Here is a 17,871-nt window from a genome sequence, read left to right as displayed (position 1 = left end):
ACAATCCCCAAACAGGATTTGACCAGACAAAATAAGGGAATTTTCCATTTAAATTCTGATAAATGAACCCATGGGCTTCCCTGGGAGCTCAATGGTAAAGAACCCACCTGCCAATGCAGGATATGCAGATTCAATAACTGGGTTGGGAAGATTCCCTGGAGGAGGAAATGAAAACCCACTCCAGCATTCTTGCCTGGTAAATCCCATGGACAGAGGGTCCTGGCAGGCTCCATTCCATGGGGTGGCAAAGAGTCGGACACAACACATTTAACTTATATGCAGAGCACACCTTGCGAAATACCGGGCAGGATGAATCAGAAGCTGGATTCAAGATTGCTGAGAGAAATATCAACAACCTCTAGATATGCAGATGATATCACTCTGATGGCAGAAAAAGAAGAGGAAATAAAGAACTTCTTGATGAGGGTGAAAGAGGAGCATGAAAGAGCTGGCTTGAAACTCAACATTCAAAAACCTAAGATCATGGCATCTGGTTCCATCACTTCATGGCAAATAGATGCGGAAACAATGGAAAAGTGAGAGACTTTATTTCCTTGGGCTCCAAAATCACTGCAGATGGTGACTGCAGCCATGGAATTAAAAGACACTTTCTCTTTGGAAGAAAAGCTATGACAAACCTAGACAATGTTTTAAAAAGCAGAGACATCACTTTGCTGACAAAGACCTGCCTAGTCAAAGCTATGGTTTTTCCAGTGGTCATATACAGCTGTGAGAGTTGTACCATAAAGAAGGCTGAATGCTGAAGAATTGATGCCTTCGAAATGTGGTGCTGTAGAAGACTCTTGAGAGTTCCTTGGTCAGCAAGGAGATAAAACCAGCCAATCCTAAAGAAAATCAACCCTGAACATTCATTGGCAGGACTGTTGCTGAAGCTCCAATACTATGGCCACCTGATGTGACAAGCTGACTCATTGGAAAAGACCGTGATGCTGGGAAAGATTGAAGGCAAAAGGAGAAGTGGACAGCAGAGGATCAGATGGTTAGATAGCTTGACCAACTCAATGGAAAGGAATTTGAGCAAACTCTGGGAGATAGTGGAGAACAGAGGTACCTGGCATGCTGCAGTCTACAGGGTCACAAAGAGTCAGACATGACTTAGTGACTGAACAACAACAATTCATTCTTCTCCCATACCCTCCTCTCCCCACCCTCGATTGTGGAGTTGATTTCCTGAAAATGAGTAGGTCTTTCTAAGTCTCTGAAATAAATGAATAATCAGAGTGAATAGAAAATGTTTCTGCAGTGAATGCGGATGCAATGCTGGGCATGGAAACCAAAATATCCTCACACTGTCAAACACAAAGTCCCCCAAATCAAACACCAAGTGTTTAACACTGAAATAATTTTTTTTCTTTAATATTTTCCTACACAGACTTTACTTAGTTTTTAACTAAACAACATGCCATAAACTGAGCACTGCCTCTTTCAACCAAAAACAAGAAGCAGCAGACAATGCTAAGAATATACAAATGAATTGTCGAAACTGATCACAGCTCTAAAGACCAACCTCAGGGGCATCTGGGATTCACTGATGGGCCTCACATCCACTGTTTCCATGTGGGTGGAGGATATATATGCCATCAATGTGTAGATGCTATCAGTTTTGACCAGTCTTCCTGACTATGCTAAATAACGTTATGTAAAATGGTATTTACATCATCAGTGTGATGAAACTTAGTAATTCTGATGAAGTCTTTCTATAACTCAGGTGTTTACATTATGCTTTACAGTTCATGAAGCATTTTCCTTCACTTTCTCTCATTTAAAGCTCATACCCATGGTTTTGCTATTATTACTCTTCTCCTTTCACAGCTGAGAACACTGAGGCTCGGACAGGTTGGTAAGCTCTGAGGTAGTGAGTCACAGAGCCAGGTGGTCTTTGCGTTCTCTGCACTGCATCCCATCACCTCTACTTTCAAGTTTCCCAAACTATTAGAAGTCCTGTTCAATTTCCTTCCATTCACTGCATGTGGATTCAAACTGCTTCCTATACCTTTATACTTCATCTGATTTGGGCAGTCATTGTTGGCTTGCCTTGTTTATATTAATAGCTCTTGAAACCTGTGGCCTTCTGAGACTCACTCCCATGGCTTCCCCAGAGATCAGATAAAAACAATCAAACACTAATCCAGGTGTTGCTGTGAAGGTAATTTGTAGATGGGATTTAAGTCTATAATCAATTTACTTCAAGGAAGATTATTATAGACAACCTGGGTGGGCCTGATTCAATTAAGCTAAAAGGCCTTAAGCACAGACCTTAAGTTTCCCAGAAGAAGAAATTATATCTGTGGACAGCAGCTTCAGCTCATGCCTAAGAGCTCTAGCCCGTCCTGCCTGAGACTCTGCCCTGTGGGTTGTGAACTTAGCTAAACAGTTCCCACAATCGCATAAACCAATGCTTGCAATAAATTTAATATATAGCTCCTACTATATATTTTTTCTAATGGAAGATCAGATCTGATACAGATCTTCCAGAGCTTTTTCAACAACAAAGGGAAGAAGCACTTCTGGAATGGTGGGATGAAAACCTCTGAAAATCTACTCCTCCATGAAAGCATCAGGACTAGCAGAAACAGTCATACTCGACTTTTTCTGGACATTAGCCAAAAAGCATGCAGCAATCTGAAGAGTCTTTATTCAAGAAAATAATTGAATTTTGGAAAGAACAGTGAACTTTTTGAGTTTCCTCTTGGTTTATATAAACATTAAACGAGCTCCTCTGAGCTGAAATGAGAGTGAAGTCAACAAGATGGTGGCATAGGAAGCCCTAGAACTTCCTCCCCAACAAACACACCAATTCATCAGCAGTTCACAGACAAAGTTGCTTTATGAAAAATTCAGAAACTAACTGAAAAGCTCCCGCACCTGGGAGAACACAAAACTAGATGCAACAGAAGTCAGCAGGGAGATTCAGAGCTCCCTCTCGCCGGAGTCCCTGTACCTGGCACAGCACCGACAGATCAGGAAGAGACCCCCTCACTCTCTGCTTAATGCAGGGGAAGGAAGGGGTTGGCTTACACATCCAACACCTCAACTCTTACAAGCGACCTCCTCAGAGGACTAGCTGCTGCTTTTTTTTTTTTTTTGGCCATGAGGCTTACAGGATCTTAGTTCCCCCTGCTGCTGCTAAGTCGCTTTAGTCGTGTCCGACTCTGTGCGACCCCATAGATGGCAGCCCAGCAGGCTCCCCCGTTCCTGGGATTCTCCAGGCAAGAATACTGGAGTGGGCTGCCATTTCCTTCTCCAGCACATGAATGGGAAAAGTGAAAGTGAAGTTGCTCAGTCGTGTCCGACTCTTAGCGACCCCATGGACTGTAGCCTACCAGGCTCCTCTGTCCATGGGATTTTCCAGGCAAGAGTACTGGAGTGGGGTGCCATTGCCTTCTCTGTTAGTTCCCCCATCAGGGGCTGAATCAGGCCCACAGCAGTGAAAGCCTCAAGTCCTAACCGCTGAACCGACAGCAAACTCCTGACTAGCTCTGTTTGCCAGTCCTGGAGCTCTGACAGGTCAGGAACAGTTTAGCTGCCTGGGGAAAAACAGAATGGGAGCTTGAGCTGGCAGACGCCACAGACCTGCCCCCTGCCTAGCAGAGAATGAGTAGATGAGAAACCCCAGAGATCAGCACCCTCTAGGGAGGGAAAGAGTTGATCTGTGTGTCCACAGACTCAACTTCTCCAGGACTGCCCAAAGGACTAGCATCAGTCTTGATCTCTGACATGTGCACACAGTCTACCTGCCTGGCAGAGAACAGAGATAATGGTTTGGACTGACAGATGCTGTAGCATCCCCTCTCCCCCAGCCCCTACTCAGCTGACAAAAGCAACAGCAAGCTGCTTCCCCCTGAAGAGGGAAAGAGTTGGTAGAGACCCCCCAGGATCTCTAACTGGACTGACTGATGGGAGTTTTCTCCTGTATAAGACAAGCCCATGAAGACTAGAAGAGGTGCCTGTTTTGTCCAATGTACAGATACCAACACAGAAAGTCAAGGAAAATGAACAACCAGGCAAAAACGTTCAAAACAAAGGAACAAGACTTGTATCAAGACTTCATCAAGAACTCTTACAACTCAACTTATTAATAAAAGAGACAAATTTTTAAACGAGGAAAGAATTAGAACAGGCATTTCTTCAGAGAAGATACACAAATGGTCAACAAGCACTTTGAAAGATGCTCAATATCATTAGTTATGAGGGAAATGCAAATCAAAGCCACAAATCACTTCACCCTTGACTAGGATGGATATAATAAAAAAAACAGACAATAGCAAGCATTGGTGAAGATGAGGAGAACTGGAACACTCAAAACACTGCTGGTGGAAATGTAAAATGGTGCAGCCACCTTGGAAAACAGTTGGGCACAGTTCCTCAAATGGTTAAGCATAGTTACCATGCGACTCAGGAATTAAAGGTAAATACCCAAGAGAAGGGCTGCATTTCTTCTGGAAGCCCCAGGGAAGAATCCATTCCCTGCTTTTGAATTGATATCTGAAATTGATATCTGAATGTCTGAATTGGGATCTAATTCATTTATTTTCATTCAAAATGTTTACTTGATATAGATGTTTAGGGCTATGAATTTTTTTCTGATCACTGCTTGCTTCTTAAAATAGAAGTATATGCTCTCAATTTATAGGCTTTTCATTATCATAATTTTTCAGAAATTCTGTAATGTTTTTCCTATTTCCTCTTTAACCCAAGAGTTGTCTGATAGAAATTTTTTTTAATTTCCAGGTGGAAAAGTTTTTGCTGTTGTTTTTAGTTTCATTTTTAATTTCTAGCTTTCTTGTATTGTGTTCAGAAACTGTTACTAATATTTAACTTTGATGAAGCCTATCTATGCTTTCTTTATGCCCTAATATATGATAAATTTTTCAGGAAGGTTTTAAGAACTTTAAAAGCAGGTGGTCCATCTAGTCAAAGCTATGGTTTTTCCAGTGGTCATGTATGGATATGAGAGTTGGACTATAAAGAAAGCTGAGCACCGAAGAATTGATGCTTTTGAACTGTGGTGCTGGAGAAGACTCTTGAGAGTCCCTTGGACTGCAAGGAGTTCCAACCAATCCATCCTAAAGGAGATCAGTCCTGAGTGTTCATTGGAAGGACTGACGTTAAAGCTGAAACTCCAATACTTTGGCCACCTGATGCGAAGAGCTGACTCATTTGAAAAGACTCTGACGCTGGGAAAGATTGAAGGCGGGAGTAGAAGGGGACGACAGAGAATGAGACGGTTGGATGGCATCACTGACTCGATGCACAGGAGTTTGAGTAAGCTCCGGGAGTTGGTGATGGACGGGGAGGCCTGGCATGCTGCAGTCCATGGGGTCGCAAAGAGTCGGACACGACTGAGCGATTGAACTGAACTGACATTCTACATTAATAGGGAGTAGTGTTTGATATATGCTTGCCTGGTGGCTCAGTGGTAAAGAATCCGCCTGCCAACGCAAGAGATATGTGTTTCATCCCTGGGTCCCAAAGATCCCCTGGAATAGGAAATGGCAACCTGCTCCAGTAGCATTCTTGCCTGGGAAATCCTATGGACAGATAAGCCTGGTGGACTACAGTCCATGGGATCGCAAAAGAGTCGAATAGGGCTTGGCGACTAAACAACAATAAAGTATCTGATATACATCCGAAGGATGCTAAGACTCGGCATGCACAGTCCACTCTTTTCAGTGGTACTGTCCGAACTGTAGTCCACGATAACTGCAGGTCCCAGTTTTTGTTGCTTTGCTCAAGTTTACAAACACTTTCAGATGACCAATGGCCCCCACCGCCATCCCACACTATCACCCTTAGCTTCAGTCAGGTTGGCTCTGCTATTAAATCAGTGGCAAAGATTTCACTCACCTCTTTCTGATGACCTACAATTCGAATTATCCTGTAATCTTTAACGTCACAATCCTGGCCAGTGTGTACAACCCCTAAACAGTTCGTGCCCTGGAGCAGGCTCAGGGCGGCACGGAGCTTCCGGCGCAGCAGCACGCAGTTCCCCGCCGCCATCTCCCTAGACTGACCTTCGACCTGGCGTGCCGTTGCGTCAGTGCCCACGCACGCTCGCTCTATCATTTAATAGGCATCTTTTGACTCCCATTACTTACACAGCAACATACAAGCTTTCTCTGTTTTCCTGTCTTCTCTTCCCATTTTGAGTTGCACTACTTTCTCAGACCATACATATGTTTCTATATTATTCTTATACCCTAACTTTTATTTTAGCCGTGGATTTGCAACTAAATATAGGACATGCTCACCCTCAGTCCTTTTACACACGTTTGCTCAGTCATCTCTAATTAGGTGAATCTCATCCCACTGAGCCTCAGGTGAGACCCAGGGCTGACAACTTAATTGCAGCTTCATGAAAGACCTTTAGGCAGAGGTACCCAGATAAACTGCTGCTGCATTCCTGACCCACAGAATCTGTGAAGTCCCACAGAATTGCTATTTTAAGCTGCTAAATTTGGGGATAATTTGTTATACAACAATAGATTCCAAATACCCCAGGATATCTCAAAGTTGATCATACCAGTTTCATTTTGAGTGTGCCCTGTTGTTTCCTTTTTTAAAATACACATAACATAAAATTTTCCATCTTAATCATTTTTCAGTGTAGAGTTCAGTACTGTTAAGTAAATTCACATGCACATTCACACTGTTGTACACCCTCCAGACTCTTTTCATCTCACAAAACTGAAACTCTCTACCTATGAAGCAACAGCTGCCATATCCCTCCTCTCCCTGGCAACTACCCTTTCACTTTCTATGAATTTGACTACTCTGGATTCTTCATATTAGTGGGATCATAAAGTATTTCTTTTTCTGTTGACTGGCCTATCTCACTTAACATAATGTCCTCGAGTTCACCCATGTTTTAGCATATGTCAGAATTTCCTTCCCTTTTAAATAGAGTATTCCACTGTATGTATATACCACATTTTATTTATTTATTCATTCATTGACAGACTTGGGTTGCTTCCATCTTTTGGCTATTGTAAATAATGCTATGAATTTGGGTGCCAGTAGCTCCTTTTAATAGATTCGGGGTTTGTTGGTTTTTCCCAGGAAGTTTTCTTCCATTTTAATTTTAAATATCAGTTTAGTTCCATTGCTTTGATCTTCTGCAGGGTCTCCAAGTATAAAAATACTGGACCAACTTAGCCCTCCATTTCAACCACTTTTTCTGTAATCCATTTCACATCTTTATTTACCTAGTTTTCTATCTCTTGATTTTTTTTCTCTGTTTTTCTTCAATATCCTTTATTAAAATTTCACTAGAAGCTGTTCTTCCTTGGGTATTTTGTAACTGAATCTTCATTTCTGAGATTTTTTTCTTTTCCTATTGCTTTTCTGAGTTCCATATTCCCTTGTCTTATTTCTTACCTTTGTTCTTTTCATTTTTGCTCTTCATTTTTGTATTTCTGGCTCAAGATGTTTCATCAAATCCCCAAATGCTGTTTGAACATATTTTGAAGTATTACATTATAGTTTTCTTCAGCTTCACAGTCATTGTTCTGGAGAGAATTTTTACAGTCAGACTACTGTATGTTTTGTAATTTTACAATAGTTTTGTATGGATGTGGTCTGGCCTTGTTTATTTTCTTGCATTTCTTTAACAGGATGGAAGGAGGCATTGGCATGGCTTTTGTTTCTGCAGGATCCTTAATTTTCTCCTCTTGTTTCTTTCTTTTCCTCACTACCACATCTGCAATAAGTACCTTCTTTCTGTATGTAGTTGAGTCTCACCCAGAAGCAGTGCTTCTCCAAGAGGCGACTTCCTTTCCTACACACTCTCAAGCTGCTTTCCTGTAGCCAGTGCTATGAATTTCCAAGTCCTGACTTGCATTCAGTATTTTGCATTGGACTTTTTCTTTATAGAGGTAACCTTTCTGTCTTATGTACTCCTCTGCTCTCTCTCTTTTTTTTTAATTGAGTCTCTTAAGCTTCCTTTTCTCCACTGTCCACATCCAAAGGTTTGCAGTGGTGAGTAGATGAGGTGATGATGGGAGCTACTGGAATTTGGAATTTTCTATAGGTCATTTGAGCATGATGATAGTCTCTGTCTCCTCATACTGCTGAAGAGGTGGGTCACGTGTGGTTTTATCTGCTCTCCTTATTGGATTTATAGATATTTTGGGAGGGGAAGTGGGAAGATTCAGAATTAAGCAGCCACCATTGTCCTCCAAACCTGAAAGTTCTAACTGAGCTTTAAATGGTTTCCCTTGGAGGCTGGACCTGGGCCCTCTGTTCACTGTGTAAAACCAATTCTAGTCAACCTCAGCTACTTTCATGACTCCAGTACAATTTTATCAATTGTACATCATTAACTCCCACATATAATCTCCTACCCAAAACTTTAGCCAATTGCCTAATCATCCTCTATATCTGAACTTTTCAAAGGCCCTTTATTTACAGATTCTGAAAGTACCAAACTAAAGTCATGCTATTATCTTCCCCAAACCCAGGCTTCTTTTGGTGTTTCCTATCTTACTCTCTCCATTTAGGTATATAAGCCAAAGTCTTAGGAGTCATTCCTTCCCAACCTCAGTTCCATCACCCCTGCCACATCCAGTAATACCACATCCTCCTCATTCTCCCTCCTTAATGTCCCTCAAATTCACCTACTTCCTCCAAATCCATCCACCCTGTTTAAGCTCCAGGCTTCATCCAGTTGTTCAATCCACAAATCTGGGAACTTCTGTTATTTCTTTCCCTTACTACCATATTCCACTAATTAGCAGATCTTGCTGGCTTTTCCTTCTCAATCTCTCATTCCATTAACTTCTCTGTTTCCACTGCTACCCATCATCCCTCCCTGAGCATCCTTTGCTAAAAGTTATATTCTCTTCTTCCTAAAAGGTAAATTGAAGCGTGTCATTCACATATATAAAAACTTTCAGTGGCTCTCATTGTACTTAGAATAATATGCCCTCCTCACATGACCTGCCATGCCTCAGATCATATTGCCCCTGCCTGGGTTTTTTGCTTTTTTTCCTTAAAACTTATTATTGTCTTATTCCTTCAAAAGAATGACTTCTTATTAAAATATAATTGACATGTAACATTAATTTGATTTCAGGTGTACAAAATAATGATTCAATATTTGTATACACTGTATCAATATTCTATACACTGTATTCAATACGTGTATACACCATGAAATGATCACCACAGTAAATCTAGTTACCATCCATCTCCTTACATAGTTACAAATTCTTTTTTTCTTGTGGTGAGAACTTTTAAGATCTACTCTCTTCCCAACTTTCAAATACACAGTACAGTATGATTAACTTCATCGTTTTTTAGTCACTAAGTCATGTCCGACTCTTTGCAACCCCATTGTCTGTAGCCCTCCAGGCTCCTCTACCCATGGGATTTCCCAAGCAAGAATACTGGAGTGGGTTGCCATTTCCTTCTCCTCGGGATCTTTCTGACCCAGGATTCAAACCCCTGTCTCCTGCTTGGCAGGCACATTCTTTACCACTGAGCCTCCAGGGAAGCCTATGATTAACTTTAGTCACCAGCAATTTGTTCTCAGACTGATTTAAGGTTTGATTTCTCGGAGCCTCCTCTGGAGTGAGGCATGTGGTCAGGTGTCTGTGCTTCAAAGGGCTCTCACAGAAGACGGTGGGACCAGAGCTGTCCACCCAGCAGTCCAAGCACACGGTTAATTCTCCTTTCTCCTGGTGGCTGCGAGCCTAGATATATCTGCTTGTGCACTAAGCAGATAGGGTGATGTATGGCAGCTTTTAAAGCAGTTTTGTTTACAGAAAAAGTTGTGGATTCACCTTGAGCTAAATTCTCACTTCCACATTCTCCACATCCTCAAGTAGACTTTATAAGTCTGGTAATACCAGGTGCTGATTGGCTGGGCCTTCTTGTGGCTGAATTAAATCACACATGTCAGGGATGGTACCAGATGTAGATTCACCTCCTCATTATTCTTTGAATGAATGTCAGTTCAGCATTTATAACTTTTCTTGTGAAAAATATGATGTGAATCCTCATCCTGCCCCTTTCTCCTTTTTTATTTCCTCACTTATTTTCATGTATTTGTTATTCCCCAGTCAGAATTCTCACAGAGGCAAAAACAATTGAGACATGTGAATCAGATGTCAACAATAAGCCCTGAGTTTGTGCAGGGAGCAGCCTTAACAGTCAGCAAAGGAAGGGAGAGGTCTGTGTGGGCAGACAAGTTCCCAGACGCTTATAAAATCAGGCCTGAGACTTAGAAAGTGCTGCCAAGAAACAAGATCTCTGGATGAATAGAAAAGGCCTCCAGGATTTGATGATACAGAATTGGCATCATAAACTCTCATCTAACAAATTGTATGGAGCTCCTGCTATGTGCTAAGCTTCGTGTGAGCCACTGATGATGTAAAATAAATGAACAAAATCAAAAGGCTTTCAGGCTAGCATAAATGACAACTGCAATGTTCTGCCAGCACTGGAGGGCTAGGGCTCCCCAGGAGATCAGACTGTGTCCTGGGTGCCATTGTGCTAAGGGTCTGGACCCCTGTTCTTTGCTCTCTGCCTGTGGGTAGATCTGTGTCTCCCTTGAACACTCTGTGAGTGGACAGCTCAATGTTCTTTTTTCGTATCCCATCGTGAGAAGAGCACCGACTTTAAAATCACTCAGATTTGAGATGAAATCTCAGCTCTACAGCATGACCCCAGGCAGGCTTCTGAGCTTCCATTGCCACATTTACAGAAAGTGGATGATCTGCAGCCCGCATGGCTGCTTTGTGATGAAGGGAGATAACCTACATTATGCACTAGTTTTATGACCTAGCACATAGTAGATGCATGTGTTCCCCACAACACTCAGGACTCTGGGTATTCATGAGATATTCCTAATTTATTAATTGGAAGGAATCAATGGAATCCACTTCCATATAGTCATCTAACACAACAAATGAGTACCATATGGGTGGATGGTTGGAAGAGATCTGTCTGCATCCTGTCCTCATCCATGGTTTTCATTCCTTTTTATTTCTGAATCAAGTTATCAGAAAATGGCTCTTCCCTCTATTTGTTCTTCCTTTCAAACTTCCTTCCTTAGGTATTCTTATGCTGTCTCAGAGCAAGGTCACCCATGTCTAACATGTCAGAGCAAGGATAATATTTGGGAGTTATGATTTGATGTGTAGGTATGGTAAAGTAGGTTTCAAAGTAGTAGGAAAAAATGGGTCACCAAACAGGATCAGATTTTGCCCTAAATGAAGTGATATCTTTTCTGGCAGCTATAGAAAGCAACACGATGAGGGACTTCCCTGGTGACCCAGTGGCTAAGAATCTGCCTTGCAATGCAGGGGATGCAGGTTCGATCCCTGGTTGGGGAACTAAGATCCCACATGCCACTGAGCAACTTAGCCTGCTGCGCACCAGAGCTACTGAGCCCACATACGCCAGAGCCCGTGTGCCACAACTAGAGAGGCCCAGTACTGCCACTAAGACCCAACACAGCCAAGTAAATAAATAAATATATGTATTTTTTAAAAAGGCAGTGCAGTGATGAGAGGGTTATAACTGCGTAGAACTGGGTACCTGCCTCAGAGCCCAGGCTCTGGGGGGAAGGAAGGGGAAATAAAAGTGAGGAAGGAAGCTGACTCTTCACCCCAATTCTATGAGAATTTCCTCCCAAGATGGCATGACAGACTCTCACCTGCAACAACAGAAAAACACCTTTTGCAGGACCTGGTGTCCACACGGCTCTGACGGGTTTTCTCCTGGGATGAGAATTTTATCTGAAGGCGTCGTGATAACATGTTAGACATGTTTTTCTTCACCTTCACTTTGCCTCATCATCACCTAGCTCCTTGCTTAAGTCCTCCTGAAACCTTCCTTTTTGTCTAATGGCTTCCAGTCCGATTTTTCTCTACAGGTAAAACGTGCACAGACCCTCTGTCAGGGTGTTCTTTAGAGGATCTATGATGCAACTCAGAAAAAAATAAAAAAAGCTTTATTGGAGCAGAAATTTGGATAAAGCATGTTGATGGGGATATTTTCATCTTGAGAAGTCAGAGTGATGGTGTTGGTGAGTGAGAATAATTCTTCGCTTCTTGAATGTTGTAACTAAGTGAACCTTAGATGCTTTACTAAATTTAAAAGGCTAAATAATGAAAACTTTCCAAAATGTTTTTTGAAGGGCAATGAAAATGTTTTAAAAGTATAAGGCAAAAAAAGATGCCCAGCTCATTAAACTGTAAGTATAGGCAAAGTCACAAAGAGAAACTCAACGACATAAATCCCCAAATCTAAGTTGTTGTCTATGGCTTGATTCTTCTTGCTTCCAGAGGATCCCATTCTCAGAGCCTCCAGCAGCCACTGAGGAATCCCACTTAGCAAAGGTCAAACCCATCAACCAAGGTCAACACTGTGGTGGCCGCTCCAGCAAAATTCTGTCAAAACTTTAAGCACAGATTGGATAATAGCATGTTTCATAATCTAAAAGCAAGAATAAAAATGTAAGTAAAATAAATTCCTATTTATCAAGAATCAAAGTTATCTCAAAACAAGGGTTGGCAGGATGTCTTTGTTGAACTGTGAGGTGATAAATGATGACCAGACACCGCTCTGTCCTAAAGAGATTTATGGAGAGTCGCATCAATCATGGCTGGATTGGTTTGTGTGGTGTGAGTATTATCAGGGCCTCTGAACACTTTTTTGATATTAAGTGGTTCGTTTAGGGCATATTAATCAACTTAATCAGAAGTCCCCATTTCCCAATGATCCAAGGTGGTGTGGTGGGGAGGGGAGATCTACAAGGATAAGTACTGATTGACCTTCTTTGTGATCACAAAATCTTTCACTCCATCCATCGCATCCAGGAAAACAAATCCCTACAGATACCTGCGTCACTTCCCGGGAGCTCTGGGGTGCCTACAATTCCTCACCTCACCCAGCACCTCCACTGACTCATTTGTCCTTTTCTCCTTCTCCTCTGTTTCCATTCACCTGCTGGTCCAGTCATTTGTGCCAGAAATTGTAAAATAAAGCCAATTTTACAATTTGTTTTCCCCAAACTTCTCATAGGTGCACAAATCGACTGTTAAACGCTCGGGACTGAGACCTGTCCTCAAACGCATGACTTTCTCTGAGACATATAGGCTTTAATGAAACAAAGTATTCATTTATGCCCTGCTTCTCAAAAGTCTTGCTTGTTTTTACGGTGATTTCATGCTCAGAACCAAAGGCAGACATCACCTCATTTGACTGTCACGTGGGTCTCATGCATTCACCTTCTGGCACCCAATCATCACTCTGCTGCTCAGAGCCTACTCCTGAGACAGAGGCTGCCTAGATATTACAACTATTTCAAGTACCTTTTCAAAAATAAATTTACCAGAGAATCTCACTTTCCCTTCATAAATCCTCAAATTAGGGGAAAAAAAGAATTCATTATGGAGGAAATCTGAAATAATAGGATTACCTTCTAAGCAATTAAATACTTAACCGTGTTTTCACCCTGTGGATGCAAAACCCAGCCAGATGTCTCTTTCACACAGAACAATGTTTTAACAAGGTGAGGGCAACTTCTTTTGATGAATAAGCTTTAGTAGAGCTTTAACATGGCTCTTTATTTGCAAATAGTAAGTGTAACTTGTATAAATGTTCATGCAGTTGCAAACCTTGTCTTTACTTATTTTTTTTTAAACTTTGTCAGGAATCGCCTCTTTCTAACAGCAGCTGATGCTTTCTTCTCTAAATGATAACACTATTTTTAATTTGTTTTTAATCAGTAAAAAGCATATGCACATTCATCTGCCCTTGCTTTGCCAGGACTACAGGTGCTTGTCAACACGCACCGGATCTACTTTGTGTCTTTAAGTTAGTCTGTCTCCTCCTGATTCTTAATATATGTTGACTTGGAGAAACCGGTCAAGTCATTTTAAGGCATTTCAAAAATGTAACATGCCATCACAGGGCAAATAAATCACCATGATGAGTATGGAAAGAGTGGTAATGTTTACCGCTGAGTCCATTGCCCTGATGTGAGAGGAAAGATGGGCTGCGGGTGACTGGAGGTGAGGGGCAGGGTGCTTGGTGAGGCCACACTGCTCCTTCAGGGACATCACCTTCTCGATTTTTGTTTTTTGGCCACACCACGTGGCATATGTGATCTTAGTTCTCCAACCAGGGGTAGAATCCACGTTTCTCGCAGTAAAAGAGTCTTAACCACTGAACCACCACAGAAGTCCCACATTCTAGCATTTTTTGCATTTAACTGCAGTGGGACTGCCAATAGTCAATAACTCTTGACTGTTTCATAATGATTTCTACTGACATGCATGTTTCTAAATCTGGCCTGAATCAGCCTGTGGCACTGGGACTGATTTTAGAAATAATCTGAAAAGGGTCCTGATATGTAGGGGAATCTGATATGTCATGATAGTACTTAAGCCAGTTCTTCTGACTTTTACTTGAAACTCTTAATAAAGGCTCCTAAAGCCCCCCGGAAAGGTGGTTCTCCCTGATTTGCAAAGAACAAACAAGGCACAGAAGGTGAAGGACGTCTCCAGCCACTCAAGAATCCTGGGGCTACACTAGAAGGTTAGAATTTGATGGATCTGATTCTGAGTTTTTACATCTTGCTAGTGAACATTCTCCCTCTCTTTAGGCCAATAAGTCACAGTAACCCAGGAATTGATGTTGCTATTCCAATCTAATCATAAAGGTCATTTTCAGTAATGGGAAAAGGACACATTTGCATATATCACTGGCAGTCCATTGTCCTGTGAATACTGCCACGAGCTAAACAAAGGCTTCCTTTCGAAGGGTAATCATGAGGGAACTTCAGAATTCTTATCTGTCTCCACGGTCCTGAATATATGGCCCACGTCACAGTATAAAAATATGACTGTCAGCTCACGGCAAGTTTGTGTTACTCTAAATGCCACAGGAAGCATCTGTGTGTATGTGTGTGTCTCATCAAAGCCATTACTTACTATAGGCCATCATTTTTCCCTTATGACCCTCTCTATAATTCCTGATTTTAAAAGGAGGAGAAACAGAAAGACTGGTGTAGGCAGAAATGTGTGGGGAAAGTGCAAATGTATGTATTGATTATTGCAAACTGCAGGGTTGACCTGGGTTGGGTTTTTTAAGCAACTTCTCCTAGTTGGCAGAAAACAAGGCCTGACAGAGGAGAAGATAAACATCACTGAGAAACACCACAAACAACTTCTGTCTCTTTTCAGCTTTAGCTGTGATGCACTGAAGAGCCCTCCTTCCCTGAGGCTGGGACCACTAGACACTGCATGTATTCATTTTCTCTTCAAGGTTTCCTCACTCAGCATCTTTCCTAACATCTATTTCCTCCCAGTCCCCAGGCCAGTCTTCAGATTTAGGAAAGGACTGGATTGGCTGCTGGCACTGGAAACTTTTCTCCATGAATGACTTTTATATGGTTTTGGCAGACATGTATAATATCAGCAGAGAGAGAGATCCCACTGGCAGGAGAAAATAAAACTTTAACATAACTGTAATGGCCTGAGTGGTGTTTTACATGTTCTGTCTGCTCAAGATTTATGTTAAAATCAACCTTGCAAAAGAGGTTTTTTTAAAGTCTATCAAGCTGCCAAAATTTAAACAGCTCTTTCTTTCCTATCCAATGACAGTTGGTTTAACAACCTAAATGACCTGGTACGAACTGGAGTTTCCCAGCAGTCAGAGACCTTGCAGGCCTGGTCTAATTTCACCAGGCAATTTTTCATTTACTTTGTAAATGTCTGAGTCCTTTTATCCTTTCTCTCTCTCCTGACTTCTCCTCCCTCCTCTCTACTCCTTTCGCTCTTAATCTATCCTCTTTCTGACCCAAGGGAAGTAATAGCAATTAATCGAAAGGCATTGAAATCAATGTTTTAATTTGGAGACCACATTTGGAAATGCTCTTTCTTCACCGTAAACCCCTCAGACATCTCTGCCAGTCCCTTGTGTTGCCATAATCACTCCTACACCACTAATTGCTGATGGTTTTTTCCTGAGTTACTGGCCATCACTATTCATGCACACCTTTCCCCAGCACTGCCAGGGAATGGGGTTGGGAAGAAAGGTACAGGTCTCCGCAATGCAGCTCTTTACATCCAAGAAGAAACGCCTCTGCCTCTGCATAACTAAGCAACATTTACATCTCCCTTAATTGCCTAATTAATCCTGCAATGGACACTTTTTCAATCTCTGTCTCTGACAGTCTTACAAGAAAAATTGTTTTCTGTCTAGGAAGTTCCTTCATATGGTTTAAGAATATACTTACCTCAAATGAGGACTGGGTGTCTAATAAGAAACCAGTCTAACAACAAACCAGGAATGTTTTCTTTCTTTTTTTTTTCTTTTTAATATATTCATCATGGAAATGCCACCTGCTTCCAAGAAGGAGCTGAGCCAGCGGAACCAGGCAGGCAGGTAATGAGTTTTCATGCTGACACGGAACCTCAGATGCCCAGTAAGTGACGAAGGGCTACAGGCTGCTGAGGGAAAATGCGAAAGCACTTCAATAACCACCTTCAAGGCAGAGAAGGAGGTTGGCCAGCTGTTTTCCATTGAGTGAAGCCAGAGGAGAGAGAGAGAGAGAGAGAAGCTGAGCTAGTGACGTTGAGAGAAAGGACAGACTTGCCAAGAAACCCAGGTCTGGGCTTTGAGGCTGGGCTGCCTGGCTCAGGAACTACAAGGACCAGATGAGGCCCCTCTGGATGAAGGGTTCCGTGCAAGGGCTCTGAACCCCTGCCCAGACTAGGACTTCTCTCCAGTTGAATTTACAGCGTTTTCTAATTGCTCCAACAGTTTATAAACAAAAGGCAATGGTGACAGCCATCAGAATGAGAGAATATGCTGCTCTGGCTGACAGCTCTGGTCCCTCAGTTACACCAGCCACGCACTGTTTCCAGATGTCTGAACAAGCAATAAAGCCCACAGTGCTTTATGGGGTGGGAGGGGTCATCATAGAATCTTCCACACATGGGACTTTCAGGTGGGGATTTCTTAGTGTGAGATGTGAAGGTGGTTGTTCCCTGAGAATATGGCAGGTTGGGAGAGGAAGCCTGTGTCCTGTGAGGACAGATCAAAAATGCAATGATGGGGCTTCTCTGGTAGTCCAGTGGTAAAGAATCTGCCTGTCAATGCAGGAGATTCGGGTTTGATCTCTGGTCCAGGAGGATCCCATATGCCTCAGAGCAACTAAGCCTGTGGGTCACAATTTTTCAGCCGGTGCTGTAGAGCCTGGGAGCCGCAACTACTGAGCTCATGTGCCACAGCTACTGAAGCCCATGCACCCTAAAGCCTGTGCTCTGCAAGAAGCCACCACAATGAAAAGCCCATGTACCACAATTGGAGAGTAGCCCCCACTGGCCACAACTAGAGAAAAAGCCTGAGTAGCAGTGAAGACCTAGCATAGCCAAAAATAATAAATAAATAAATAAAATTATCATTTTTTTAAATGCAGTGATGCGGAGGTTACCATTTGTTTTCTCATGGGGATTGACTCCTGCTCCAGCCCCCGGGCCTTCACCCCACTTCTACTGAGGTATCTGTGAGCTGCTGAGCAGAACTTTGCCCAAGTCCTCCTTTCAAGAACCAGCTGACCTAAGCCCTGAGTAACAAGATGAGATTTGTGCTCCAGGAAGATGCTCTGACAGCATAGACTGTAATGTCTAGTGCTGGGGCTGTGTACAGTGCCCTCCATTGGGCAGGAAGTGGTTCCTGTGGCTTCTATGACACATATACAGAAAGGCAAGGCTCCTACCTTGTGGCAGAGTTATATATAATGAGCATGTTTTCCTTTTATACTCAGAAAAATTCTCTTTTTAAAGCAAAAATATTACCAAAAAGATGAGACTGGCATCAAATTTCAAAGGAATG

General features: G+C 42.3%; 1 protein-coding gene across 1 annotated transcript in view; it reads right to left on the bottom strand.

Annotated features, from left to right (window-relative positions):
* Nucleotides 1-318: 318 nt before the first annotated feature.
* The window catches only part of SPAG6 (sperm associated antigen 6), a 152,080-nt gene continuing 134,527 nt past the window's right edge, over nt 319-17,871 (bottom strand). The window contains exon 11 of the transcript XR_014073076.1: nt 319-356. The gene's annotated coding sequence lies outside the window, so the exon portion shown is untranslated. The remainder of the gene's footprint in view (nt 357-17,871) is intronic.

The sequence above is a fragment of the Giraffa tippelskirchi genome, chromosome 13, assembly GCF_054371585.1.
Source record: "Giraffa tippelskirchi isolate mGirTip1 chromosome 13, T2T-mGirTip1v1.2.pri, whole genome shotgun sequence".
Taxonomy (NCBI): domain Eukaryota; kingdom Metazoa; phylum Chordata; class Mammalia; order Artiodactyla; family Giraffidae; genus Giraffa; species Giraffa tippelskirchi.
This window is presented reverse-complemented; position numbering and strand designations above follow the sequence as displayed.